The sequence below is a fragment of the Lepisosteus platostomus genome, chromosome 19 (assembly GCF_059453375.1).
Source record: "Lepisosteus platostomus isolate fLepPlt1 chromosome 19, fLepPlt1.hap1, whole genome shotgun sequence".
Taxonomy (NCBI): Eukaryota; Metazoa; Chordata; class Actinopteri; order Semionotiformes; family Lepisosteidae; genus Lepisosteus; species Lepisosteus platostomus.
This window is the reverse complement of record NC_142629.1, coordinates 19,416,232-19,430,645: the sequence shown is the minus strand read 5'-3', so window position 1 is coordinate 19,430,645 and position 14,414 is coordinate 19,416,232. Positions and strand designations below refer to the sequence as shown.

General features: G+C 39.6%; 1 long non-coding RNA gene across 1 annotated transcript; it reads left to right on the top strand.

The window, feature by feature from the left end:
• The first annotated feature begins 337 nt into the window (after positions 1-337).
• Positions 338-5,488, top strand: LOC148645365 (uncharacterized). Its single transcript, XR_015928447.1, has 2 exons — positions 338-725; positions 1,412-5,488. It is a non-coding gene; the product is annotated as an uncharacterized LOC148645365 (long non-coding RNA).
• The last annotated feature ends 8,926 nt before the right edge of the window (positions 5,489-14,414 follow it).

Here is a 14,414-nt window from a genome sequence, read left to right as displayed (position 1 = left end):
GGTTAAGAAAAAAACACATTTCTAAGTACATGTTGCTATATACTTCTCAAAAGGAACACCTTGTGTGTTTGGCGAGTTTTGAAGGTTGCTGTGATTTATGGGAGTATAAATATGGATTGGCTTTCACCATTCTAAAAAGCAGAATCATTTAAAAACACTTCCAATTTAATCTCCCATAAATAACGTAAACGTCAGCAGTCACAGCTGTGTTCCTGATATCAGAGCCTATCAGGAGGGCCTGGTTAACTTTGATCAGAGAAACCAGTGGTGAAGATAATGTCTCAATCACACCTTCAAAACCATGTACCTCTGCCTGTTAACAATGATGAAATGGTGCACAGTATTAAAGAATTTACTAGATTACAGCATTTTTAGAGTAGTACAGAATCTGAGGCAAAAATGAATAGAAACAAACCAGAGATGATCCTGTATAAGAACCTCAGTGAAATTAGGGAAAACTAAACGCCGGATTGAGTTTTAAACCATAAAGTATATATCTTTGTGTTTCTGAAAAAGGAATTAAATATGTCTCTAATACAGGATCAGTCTCCATTCTGCAGAATACTAATGCAACCAGATGTTTTTCATGCAATGTCTTCCCCATTGCAGCAAAAAACTAAATCCATTGTTTGGTTACCACTGCATATCCTCATCTGAGACGGGGAACAATTACACTAATGATTGAAAATGAGAGAAAAAAATTCAAGAAGCAGCCTACATACAAGGTAAGAAAGCTGTTTTCTGTTTATTCCACTCATAACATCCTTGAACATCACTGGCCAGAGGGAATACAGTTCATTCTGGAGAGCTGCTTAGTGTTGCCAGAAGCTTTTCTGCTCAGAATTGTATTGAACTCTATGTCTTTCACATTCCCCCAAACACGTCATATTACAAACCTGTGTAGTCTTGAAGAGTAGCACAATTGAGTTTACTTCATGAATAAATGAGTAGGTCTTTGTGCTATACAAAAATAGAACTGTTTCTGTAGAAAGCTTGAAAATGCCAACAGCTTTTATCATTTATTTTGTAGCAGGACTGAATAATATGAGGGTGTTTTAAAATTTTATCCTTCCTTAAGTTTGACAGTTTTCCTTAAAGATGTTTGTGCAGTACCTATCACCCAATAAATTTACAGAATTTACAGAAGATGTTCCAGAAGCCTTTGAAAATCCTCTTGAGTCCTTGTCAGACATGACAATGATAAATGAAAAATACTGGTAAAATTACAGGAATCAGTGAAAATCAATCAGAGAAAAGTCTTAAGCATGATGTTTTTCTGAAATAGAAAAATAAAAACAATTTCTCCGTAGGGCATTTGCAGGAGTAAGAAGTAATTCCAGGTGAATGTTGTGTTAGCTATTGCTGCCCTGTGAAAGTCCTGTTTGTAGACCTGCTTGTTCTGTCACCCCAGGTCGTCCCCATGCTCCTCCTGGAGGCCGCCATCTTCGTACAGCTGCGGCATCACAGAATCCGGGAGCTGGGTGTGGAGATCGTGTCTCTCTATGACCACACCTCCTGGCACATCACAACAGTAGGGGCTGTAGAGTCACTGGTGTGCAGCATGCTGTGTCCTGTTGTGTAGTCATCTTAAACATCCGTCCATTTTCTAATCACTGTACCCAGTACTGGGTCACGGGGAGCTGGAACCTATCCTGGCAAGCAATGAGCACGGGGCAGGACACACCCCGGACGGGACGCCGTACAAACTCCACGCAGACAGCACCCCAGGCCTGGAACTGAACCCAGGGTCCCAGTGATGCTGCTCCTTCTTAAGTGTCACTCAGAAGTATTTGTTTGTCCATGTCTGAGTCTGACTCATTACTCTGTTGCCAGAGCTGTGCACCTCACTCTTCTCACATGCCTCACATATTACCTACAGTACCTGCTTACTACTCAGGGCCTCAGCAGCAGTCACAGCTGAGACAGCCTGCTCTTGGGTTTGTCTTATGCAAACAGACTGCTGCTCATACTACCTGCAACAGTGGTACAATTACAGTAGCACGTGTAACTATAAAGTTAGGGCTGATTTCAACTTCAATCATTTTTAATACCAACTTTGGCAGAATTCCAAAGAAAGATACAGGTGTACGCTAGAGATTTTATTTGCTGTGTCATGCAAAGTCTCCTTTAGAAGTGCTTTAACTGATAATATGTGATGAGATTTCATATGAATGAAAGACAGAGTATAGGACTTAGCTCTTCAAAATCCAAAGCAGCTACTTTGGAGGAGCAACCTGATTTAGGCAGAGTCTGGATGCCTTCCTTTTCCCAGTGATCAATGTGACCAGGCTGAGAGAAATATCAAGGGTCTTAGAAACGTTTTCTATCCTCCTCCTGATTTGTTCTTGTATGTTTATCAGCTTCATCCCTGAGTTGTTTTGAAGGCTCTTTTGGTCTGCAGGGTTACAGTTTTGCTTGTGGTAAAAGTAACTGAGTGAGGGAACATGAAAGGATAGGTGCGTGTATTCTGAAATCATAGGCACCACTATCACTGCACTCAGACCGATACTTTTACAAATTTCCATTATTTTGTCTGTGGAATTCTTTTGTTTTTTGTTTTTGCATTGAAAGTGTCATGACTGCAGGCTTCAAAGCAACCAACTGTGAAAAGTGTGCAAGGGGCTGAATATGTTTGCAAAGCACTTTTTTATGAAAACCTTATAGGAAAAATCTTCAAGTGTATAATACCTAAGCACACCAGGGGAATTTCTGTACATGGTATAAACACAAAAACACAATTATTAGCATCAAAGAATGATGCACTAGCTTAATATTATACCTTTCAGTAGCGTTTTTGCTTTTGCTTTGGTCAGAAAATTTCCCATTGTTACGTACTAAACTGAACATGTTTCAAATACATCAGGTGTATTTATCGTATCCTTTTTATGTCCTTAAAAGTGTTTGTGCAAAAAGTGTTTGTGACATTAAATAGTGATTTAATGTAAAAAAAAGCTTCTTATTCCAGTGCAAAAGAATTATCCTGTTTCATCAGCAAAAAATTCTAAACTTTCAGGCTGTAAGTATAGCTGTAAGTATAGAGTTTACCTGAAGACATAAATTTTGGAGCAAATTGTACCAGAATCTTAAATAAGATCTTGAATTTCTTTTGAAATGTGGCCAACTTTTAAAGGCAAGTCAATCTGAGACTCCAAACATCATCTGTTCAGTTTGTTTTAAGATAATTGAGTTACGTATTGAATGCAAAAATATTTGAAAGTCCTTGTTTTTTATTTTTTATCTGAATAAATTTCTTTTATTTACTGTTCCTCATGTTATCAAGCCTCCTACTGGCTTTTTAGAAGGTAGGATTTTATAGTTTGTACTAGCAGGACTATTACTAAATCTGAGTTTTCAAATTAATTTTCCCTTGTAACTTCTTATCACACTATTTTAATATACAAAAGACCAGGCGGCTCCACAGTACACTATTTCCACCACCTTTTCAATTTACTGCATCTTCCTTTATTAGTGCGTTTTCCAAGACTTAAACCGTATCATCAGTTTGGGTGACTTCTGAAACAAGCCATCAAATTCAAGTCAGTAATTATTTTCTGGAGAAGTCCACATACTAACCTTTCCATTCTCCTGTGTGTTGGACCCCCCAATTCGGCGTTGTATCCTGTCATTTATACTTTCTCTCCGAGTAAGAGCTGGGTTATCAGCAAATTAGCTAAATGTGGAGGGAGTTCTGCTCCTGCAGCCTTTATGACAGTCTGCCACAGGGAGTTTGCCTATTAGTGTCACCATTTCCCAGGGTTTTATGATGTTTGGGCCATGCAATTATTTTATTTGTGCCACGGTTTCCCACTATTGTAAATAAAGTTCATCGTATCTCTCTGCGCTCTCCCACCCTTTACCATATCTTTACTGTGATGCTACTCCACTTTACCATGGTAGAACCCAGTACAGTATTCTAAGGGAAGTCAGTACGGTCGTGAGATGAATTTGTGCACATCCTCATGATGGGGCAATGACAAATCTTGGTAAATAAGAAAAGTCATTCCTATGAGATTTCAAACAACAAAGAATTTAAAATGGAATGATATTTTTCAAATGCATGGCAATAATATAGCATTTTGTTACATGTTTTACTATTTATTCGTATTCTGATCTATTAATTAAAAAAGTTTGATCATAAAATTTCTATTTAGGAAAAGGACACCTTGTTTTATAAAAGGTTAGTACATTTTTCCACTGCATACCTTACACAACAGCTGCTACTTCGGTTTTGTTTGACTTCTGCTGATGGAAGGTAAGGTATACAGTGTTACTTGTAAATGTCTGACGAAGGCACATTAAGAATCAATCCGAGCTCTCCGTGAAGCTGTGGGCTGACATCCTTTCATGACTGTTCATGAATGACAGTTCTTCAGCACCGGGCTGGCAATGCTGGAAAATGCAATTGTTCAACGTTCTGATGTTTTGGGGGGTAGAAAGGGTTTCCAATCTTTTTTCACTACATAATCTAATATGCATAATTCAATTAAAAAACAGTCATCACCATAGAACAATTTATATTTATTTATATATATATTTATATTAATTTATATCTCACGTTAATCCTCAAAGACTTAAAATGCCCTGGTCAATGCTCTTTGCCATATACCTGTATAAGAGGATTTGTGAAACCAGCGAGTAATTTCAGTTTCAGTTTCAGTAAGGAATTTACATTCAGAATGTGCCATTGTAGAATTTCATCATGTTTTTTACCATCGCTGGAACGCCAGGACGTATTAACAGCTTTATTAAGCTTTATTGAAAGCATCTTTAGACCTTTAGTCATTAAAGGATGATCAGTGTTTTGGTCCTGTGGCTGTAGCTCTTTTTGTGCTCTGTATTAACTAAGCCTTTGTTGTCTATTTTATGCAAGAATAAAAATTGTAAACTTTTTTCTGCAAGGAGAGGATTTGTATCTGATGTTTGACATCTCACCCATTTTAAATTGCAATCTATCATTGCAAGAATATTTTTTTCTACCAAAAGTATGAATATATAGGCCAATGTATTTTCCTAAGATGCTGATACTGTTTTTGTAAGTGGGATGATAACTCAGCTGCTTCAGTAAGTCATGCTGTTACATGGGTTATGTACAGAATAAAGCAGACAACTAGAGGTTAGATTCAAGTTCCCCATTACATTGTTATACACCTGTGAGTCAGGCCTTATCCAGTCCATTATTGCAATGTTTCCCATCTGGAGGAATCAGTCGTGTCGCGCAGGAGTCATGATTCCAAGACCCCTGCAAGAGACAAAGAAAAAGTATTTCGTACGAGGCACTAGAGTGTTTGAACACAACAGCGCACAAGCACTGCCAGAGACTGTGGTCCAGCCGAACTGATCAGCTCTTTCTTTCCATTTCCCAGATATGACAGAAGAACAAATATCACTACTTCTTATCAACGATTGCATCAACGTCTCTCCACATACTGTATGCTGTATAGAACTGTGGTACACAAATATTAAAATCTATTTTTAAAACATACACAAATCTCCTGCGCAAACTGTTTTTAATGAGCTTTGTATTCTTTCATTTGTTTACATGAATATTTTACCTCCAAAATATAGCTTTTGGGAGTTTTGCAAGTGGCAAACATGATGTAAACAAGAATCTTAGTTCTAGAGTCATTCTTTCCAGTGTTATATGAAGTAGTGTCTGTCAGCTCTGGACTCACACTGTCCTTGTGTGCGTTCTTTGATTTGTGTTCATTAAAGAAAGAAAAGTGTAAGATTTGAAACATCCGAAAATATTTGAATTTCACCTAGGAGCGTTCCTGTTGCAAGCAATTAGAAGCAGATCAATTCTGAAGTACTTTTGGAAGTGCTGCAGTATTTCTTGCTTGACGGTTATAAAGTGTGGTGGCGATATGAACATGTTTGTGTGGCACAAGCAACAACAAATGCATCAATATTTAATGAAGGTCAGAACAGATGCATTATAAATGCAATAAGTGGAATGTGATGCAGAAATGCTGCAATAACAAGTATAACAAAACAGAACGTGTGTTTTGCTAGGAACAGAGTATATGGACTCCTGGATGTGTTCAGACTGTATATGAATGAATCTGCAAATGCCCGAAGGACGACAGTCAGACCCGCTGCAGTGTTTTAAAGAAATAGTAGAGTTTATCTATGTTTGTTTGCAGAAGATTAAATGATTTTTGTTATACATAAAAGAACACAATGCATAGAGGAGTGGTTTACCACAAAGAGGTACAGTACTCTGTTATGAATAAAATGATTAAATCAAATATTATCTTATTGAAAATATCGCTTTTGAAATAACTGTGCAAGTGTCTCCATTTCTTAAGTGTTAACAGAAGTACCAGTCATGTGTTGTTCTGGTGTCTTAATTATTGCCAGATGTAAACCTTTGAACAAGAATACAGACTTTTTGTGCAGATGCAAGATTCTTATATTACCAACAGATTTCTAACCAAAAATGAAAGCACAAAGGTTTTATTTTTCCTGATATGTTTCTGTTTTTAAGCTCAGATTTCTTAACTTCAAGCAGTGATGATGAGATTGTTGAATGATATTCCACCACACAGTATGTGGTTCATTTGCACTTGTATATGGTTTATTTTGGTATTTAAAAAAAATAACAACAACAACAACGTCACTCCACCACATTCTCACACGGAAGCGCACTCGCGCTAATCGCACTCCAGCCCCGAGCACTTCTGCCAAACGACACCGCTCCTGCCAATCAGCCAACCACGACCCCCCAGCAATCAGCGCACCTTCCTCCTCGCGCAACACTTAAACCCTCCAGAACCCTCCGCTCTTTGCCTGGTATTGGCTGTTCCTCAGAGCTCCTACCTTGCTTTTGTTATCTAAAATGTCTCTTCCTTTTTCTCGATACGAACCACAGAACTTGCCTTTGACCGCGTCTCTCGCCTAGCCCTCATTTGCTCTGGAAGCTACCTGGTTGTCTCCTGACCTCCTAAGCTACTGCACAGGGTCCATCCTCCTGATTGCTCAGTGGGTCACAGACTCTGTGTCCTATATTCAGAAGAATTGGAAAGTATTATATTCATATGATACACTAGTATAATATTTTGACTTGTCCAAGAACTAAATTCCTGAACAGATGATAACTAACTGGAACATGATGGCAACTGAAAACTATTTCATGTGATAAATATTAAGCTACAGCAGAGACAACGCTGCTCTTTGTGTCCTGAGCTGGTCAGTGCGAGGCCTGTGCCAATCAGGGAGGAGGCCGAGGCGTGAAGCTGAAGGAGCAGAGCTAGAGGCAGCCCAGGCCAGGTACCTGCACAAACCCACAAAGACTGGGGCCAGATGCAGGAGGGGAGTGTCTAAGCATCTGGGGCCCGGATTACTCCAGCTGCATGCCTCTGCCCAGCAATTTTCTAGAAGCTGCGTGCTGCTGGCTTCGTCCCAGGGAGATCGCGCCTGAAAACATCAGGTATGCGCCCAAAGCATTGGACCTTTGTCCCTAACAAGATGGACCCAACCACATCCTCAGCTATCCAGAGCACCACTAGAGGAGATGTTGAATCTTCCCCGATCTACTGAGTTCATCTTTTATACTAACTCTTGGGCTATTATTTCACTTAATAGAGGATCTTTCATACAGGTCAGCCGAATGGTGTGTCTGGCTGAAAGGGGTTTGGTGAACGTGACCGACCCTTTATTTCAGCCTGCCTAAAACCCACCTTTCTTGACCGGAGACGTTTTCAGCAGCTAGAAACTGATCCTGGTCAATTCTGCATACACACAATTCTGGGTGCACTTTGAGAGACTTATTAAAACACACTAGGAAAGGAGAAGCAAAACAATCATGTAAAATCCCTGAACATCGTAGAAGACAAGTCTCTCCTAATAAGCCCTGAAGATGAGGGGTTAGTAAAAAAGAAAATTGAAGCAAAAACCGAAAGCAATAAGAAACTTTTTGAAAACATTTTTAAAAAAAAATCTTACAAAACTACCTCCAGATGTTTTTCCACAAAGTTTCATAAAACAGGTGTGTAGCTCAGTGTGTTGTAGTTTCTATTTCCTTTGTATTGGTCGTCAATATAGCAATATTGCACCATATTTTAAAGATGGTAATTGTTGATGGTTGAAATCAATCAAAGATATTGTTAAAGCAACCTGTTATTGGAGGAGAGAAGAAAATACTTGCATCTAATTTTGCCCAGATGGGGAAGGGCAGATCAGACCCTGTGCTTGCATGAGATTGTGGTTGCCTGAATTCCTGTCTTAATGAATAGCAGGACAAGCCCTGTAACAATATAAACAATGCAGTTTACTTTCACCTTTTTCTTCTGCACGTCCTGTGTCTTCAGCACTATTCACAGTTTAGAATTCCCTCTGTGCTTTTCTGTGTATTTTACGTAACAGTTTTAATCAAAACATCTTAGAAACACCTTTACAGTTTGTGAGAAATCAACAGTTCATAAGGCACTGGATATTAATATCAATGCTATACTGTGATCATAATAACAATGCTTAGCTCAAAGTCTATTTGTAATGAGTGCTTAAATAATAAAAAGTCCACAACACGGGCAGCATTGCTGTGGTGCAGTACTGGGGCCCCAGTTCAATTCCTGACTTGAGGTGCCATCTGCATGGGGTTCCCGTGTTTTCTCTGTGTTTGTGTGGGTTTCCTCCCATACTCCACAGACGTGTTGGTCTGATTCCTGAGTTGAAAACTGGCCCTGGAGCGTCTCTGTCTGCATGTGTGTGTGACCTGTGATGGATTGGCTTTGTACCCATTGTTTGCTGAATCCCTTAAAAGCCTACGTATGTCAGACTATCGAATAATCTAAGAGACAAACAAGTAAAACCAATAGCAATATGAGGTCATTACGTATGTGGTTTACAGGATGATTGGGTGTTTGGACAGAGATGTCCAGGGAGGCCCATCTGTGAGTGCAGCTGAGCTCCTTGAGTCTGTGGGCATGAGGCCCAGCCAGCTCATAGAGAAGTAACTGACAGTGGCTCCTGCAGAGGAGATTCTGAGCACACCCTGAGGAGGAAGAGAGACGACTGGCGGGAGGGATGTGTGGCCCTGGATCTCACAGGTCTCACAGCAGAGTGGGCAGTGATATCTCTGAGGAATACGGGAGGGTGGCTGGGCCCCAGGGTGCCCTCTCTTTGCCTCGTCATAGACTTTGTGATAATGGGTGACACAGTTTTTAGAGCTCTAGATAGTATTAACTGCATGAGCAGTGTGCTGCGTCTCAGGGTGCCCAGTTACAGACACCAGAAAAAGAAACTATCAATCCAACAAAGGCAAGCAAGCAGTAGCTTTTTTTAAGTAGTATTTCTTGGTGTGCAATGTATATAGTAAAGCAGGAAAAAACATTACTATAAATTATCACACCCTTCCATGTTGCTGTTCAACATCTCTCTTTGTCATTTCAGGCAACATTTTCCCCATTTAAAGTATGTCTCTAGCTCCTCCTATAGAGGTAAACCATTCAGGTTGGTGTATCTCACAATGAGTATTTGCAAACAAAATTATACATGCTATATTTTACAAATGTATGCAATATTTAAAGAATCTGCTTTGTCTACCTAATTTATCTTACTCAGAATTAATTGTTCTTTCCCAGACCTGGAGAACATTTTCCTTCAGGCCCAATAAAGACACCTATTGTGGGATAGCTCTGGTTCTTTGGGGGCCCTTTAAGCAGGAGGTAAGTGTTACTGGTATCTTTTATTCTGTATAAAAGTTTGGAATCATATAAAAGATATTTAGATTCTACTTTTTATTTTATGTTTTATGTTACTTCACATGTGTACCCACAAAGCACAAAGTAAGTTAGAATCTATTGTTTGGTTGTAAATGTTTGTTTATCTCTTTGTAGTGTTCTGGTTTTTATAGCATAGTGTCTGCAGGCTGTAGCCAGCTCTGTCACAATGTTAGAAAACATGACATATAAAGGCTAGCTTTGAGACATTTGTAATTTGAGAGTTGTGCTTGATAAATCTAAGGTTTTGACTTGTTTGAAGAATTCCTGTGATGCTATACGCAAGCCCAGGAAAGAGAGCAGGGGTGTGGAGTGTTAAATTGCAGCTGAAAGAGTAGTGTAGAGAAGAGGGGGTTTAGCCTTATGGGGCATTTTGGAATTTTCTGGAAGAAATGGTTCCTGTAAGAGCAGCAGGGGCATTCAGAGTGTATTTGGGACACATCTGCATAGAGAAGTTGTGGAGTATTTAGACCAGGGAACTGGGAGTCAGGGAGCTCAAAACAGACCAGAAAAAAACACTTCAGCAACACAAACTAAACGACTAAAACACCACATCCATTCTTAGACCCTTGTATCTCAAAGCTGGAAGCACACAACATAAAATACATGTCAATAAGCATTTCATTGCACTTGTGCATGGGACAAATAAACTGAACTGAGGTGACTGATCACACAAGATGGTATTTCCTATGCCCTGGTAAGTGAGAGCTGGTGGTCACGCACTGCAGAGTATCCTGTGTTATCAGAAACTGCAAGAGACATTTGAATAATTTGACATTTTTCTACAAGGTTGTGTGAAGCAACCTTTTCTGTACAGATTTACAGTACATTAAGAGCAGAAGCCATCTAGTCTTGAAGTTGAGTGGGATCTGTAGATTACCCTCAGGAACACAGCCAGGACTGGAGGTTTCCTGCTGCTGGAAACAAGCACACTCAATGCCCCTTACCCAGGTGGGCAGCATAGCACTTTAATTATTTAACAGAATACTTTTTGTTTTCAATTTGATGAGAGAAGTCAGCTGTTATTGAGATATCTGTTGCTTCTCTTTTTTCCTCTTTAAGCATAGCGCGATCGTTAGAATGGTCTTTGGAGCTCTGTTGAAAACACTTGAGCCCCGTTGTTCCCAGCTGTCACACTGTGCTGTAGGATAGTGGTTGTCAAATCATTTAGCTTCTAACATCTGATAGCATCGGACTACAAGGTAGTAATGCTGCTATGATTTCCTTACAAAACACTTTTAGGCTGTGAAAAATGCAATAGATCATTCACTTTTGGTTTCAGAGTGATCTTACAAGATCATTATTGTAAGGACATGTAAACACTACTTCACAAAAGACCCTGCGGTGTACCGTATCTGCTGGAATTAAATGGAAGTATTGTTTGATAAAGAAGACTTCCCATATTTTTTTGCCCCCAAGTCAGACCTTGATTTAACTTTTGTTTTTGTTTTGAATACCTTGATGGGTATGGTATGACACGTTGATGGCATAAAGAAAGTGAAGCTAGTGCTGGCATTGTGCCTACTGTGCATTAACACAGAACACTGAGACAAACTGCTGTTCCTGGAGACTAAGCCAGAGGCTTCCCTTCTCGTGGCTGGCGAGGCTGTATGTGAAGTGTCGATGGGAGCTGGACTCCCACCTGTGAAGATGGGACAGAACTCGGCGCGAGGCTGGGCTCAATATCGCCGGCAGGGAAGGCGGCAGCTGTAGGGTTAAGGAGCACGTTGAGCAAGACTGCTGGCGGGATTTGTGTTTCATTATCATTGCGGCTGCCCATTTCTCCAAAACCCGAAGGAGATATTTCTGCAATGCTCAGACCGCCCTGCTAGGCCCCCTTTCCCAACGCCACCTCAATGGGTTGATCTGAACCGTTCTGCAGTTTCTTATTCGCATGATATACAGTTGGTCTGCAGTGGTTCATGTGGTCGTCTTGAAAGAAAATGAACATACAGTGATGATCAGAAGATTGAACAGAGCTCAGCAGTCATTGGGAACATTGTTGGACAGCTCTTCTGAAGTGCTTTAGCTGTTGTAACTCTACTCAGAGTTTGTCCCTTGTGAACTAGAAATCACCTGAACGTCAAACAGGCTCTAAATTACCCGTGAGTGAGATTCAGACTTCCAGACACCCAGCTGTAAGGCTCGGTTCTACCGTGGTTTCTCATTCCAATTGCACTTGGGGAGAGAAGGACAACATGCTCTTTTGACGAGAGGGTGGCCTTTCGATTTTACTGACATTATTCACTGGTGAATCATTACGTTTCTACAGTGAGATGTGGCCCCAGCAGCCCCACCACACAACAGACCAGGTCTAACATCCCAGGCTGACCAGGACCAGCTTTTGTTAGCTTCTAGATCTCTTGAGAACAGCCCAGATAGTGGTAACACTGATATCAGAAGGTAGTATACAGTGCCTGCAGCCCACGTGCTGTTACTGGGTACTGGGTACTGTAACTATATGAAGAATCAGGCCTTTTTGTGAGAGCTTGTCATGTTAACCCAGAAATGTGGCACTCTTTTTAGGGAAAAAAGGAAACTAATAGACCTACTTTGCAAGTTTAATAGTTCTGCACTAAATCGATCAGATACATGCATTTCTCTTATACAGAAAGTGAATAGAGAATGTTAACAGCATTGCAACTCCTGTGTAAGCACTTCTCTGAAATCATGAGGAGAGATCTGTAGCGATTTAACCTTGACATTTGTTGTATCTTAAGAACTTACTGAAAAGACCATGATTTAAATGTGACTACAGGCCAAATTACTTCAGTCCATCAAGAATTACAAATGATGTTTTATATTGTAACAGCTGTGTGTAGGTTTTAAGGAGGTTTTTATATGAAGCTGAGAGCTGTTTCTCTTAGTTTTCTGAATTGTTTAGAAATACATACTGTACCAATTTGATTAAAAAGCAAAAATCAAATTCAGTCTAGTGTTTCTTGAAAGGAGGAGAACTGGAAAGAAAAATCTTTGAAATTCTCCCTTGGCAGATTTTGTGTGTTATCCAAATTAATAATGCAGTCTTTCCTGAGTGCACTGTAGCTTGCAGATTCATCAGAGGTCAAGTGTGAAATGGAATGTATTACACATTACAGTTTTTTGTGAATGTCACGCTGATTTGCTGTGTGATGAATTTCCTGATAATCTGAACACCTGTAATATCATTTGGAAATGTTTGTAATGATTCTATTTGAAAAACTGGAACATTCCTCTCACCCTCTTTCTTTTTTTTGGAAAACTAGTATTTAATTAATCTGTTTCTGTTTATGACAGAAGAGCTTTACTTCAGTATATACTGTAGTATCAAGTATTATCTAATTGCTTACTCGGAAACTTTCGGTGTCAGAAACAGACTGGTGGTCGGGAGGTGTATTCTGTATCGGGCAGTGCAGTGAGTCGCAGAGGCTGAAAGGCCTAATAGGGTGCTGAAGTCTGTAAATCTGAGCGTTAGATATCAGCACTGTTTCCTCAGTGCACTGCAGCTTGCAGACTGACATCATTAGCACTCAAGTGTAACACTGAATGTATGTAACAGTACAGAAGACTTTGGCAATGCTGTTCTCAATGCTGTGTCACGCAGTAAAAAGAAATGTGGATTATTTGGATTAACCTGAGTATTTGTTCACTTTTGCAGCTATATGTAACCTGTTAAATTTCTCCATAAGACACCCCTGAAGTAATACAGAATCATTGTAATGAAACACTTGATGCATAATTGACATGTAATTGTAGGAAGCCAGCCTGCCAACTACTTCCCCATGTATATCGAGAAAACACTTACCATGAAGAGTTCTGCTGTGATGTATGTGTAGATTTGTTTTTAGTTGGTTAAAATGGGCAATAGTTTTGACATAGCGAGATGTTTTTATTATTAAGAGATAGTTTCCAATGGACAATGGTTGACGTATTCATAAAGAACAAGTATGATTTAACAACAAATGAACAAATTAATTCACAAAGGTCAATAAATTCTTAATTTGACTTAACTACAGCCCCTCTTTTTTATCAGTGGCACCTTATTTTAAAATGCATTTCACCCAGACTTTTAAGTAAATGCCTGAAGAAACACAGTAATCTGTTTAAAAACCTTGTTCCAGATTTGGCTGTGGGTGTTCTTTATGTAGAAGCAGTCTGTCACATCTTCATCTTGTTAAACCAGAGGTCTTATATAAACCACCTTAACTTTCCACTCAAATTTGTGAAATCATTCAATTTTGTTTAAACTTGAGCAAGAGACCTTTTTTAAAAGATTAGTGTACCTCAGCAGACAAAATGTAATTACACTACTTGACCTCTCCCTGTCTTTTCATGGTTTATCCTGCAAGAAGTTATTAAAAAGTTTTAGTTAATTCAAGGACAAATAGGAATGTTAAATATCTTATCAAGATCCACAAAATATCCAAATCATCAATTCATTTGAAGATTTCTTAAACCCCCAATCTTTTCTGTGAAGACGTTTTTAATTTTCCTTTTTGAGAATTTGGGGTGTTTTTCGCTCTTCGCGATTGCAGTCCTGTATTAGTGTGAAGTCCTTGCTCCCTCTTCTTTGTCCTACAGCAGGACAGGACAGAGGGATCTTGCAGTGCTTCCTGTGCCCTTTAATCCGTGTTCATCCCACAGCGCTGGAGGAGCTCCTAACTTTCAGAAGTGTTAGAGGCGGACGAGGTCGTTGCTTCAACTTTTTAAAGTCCT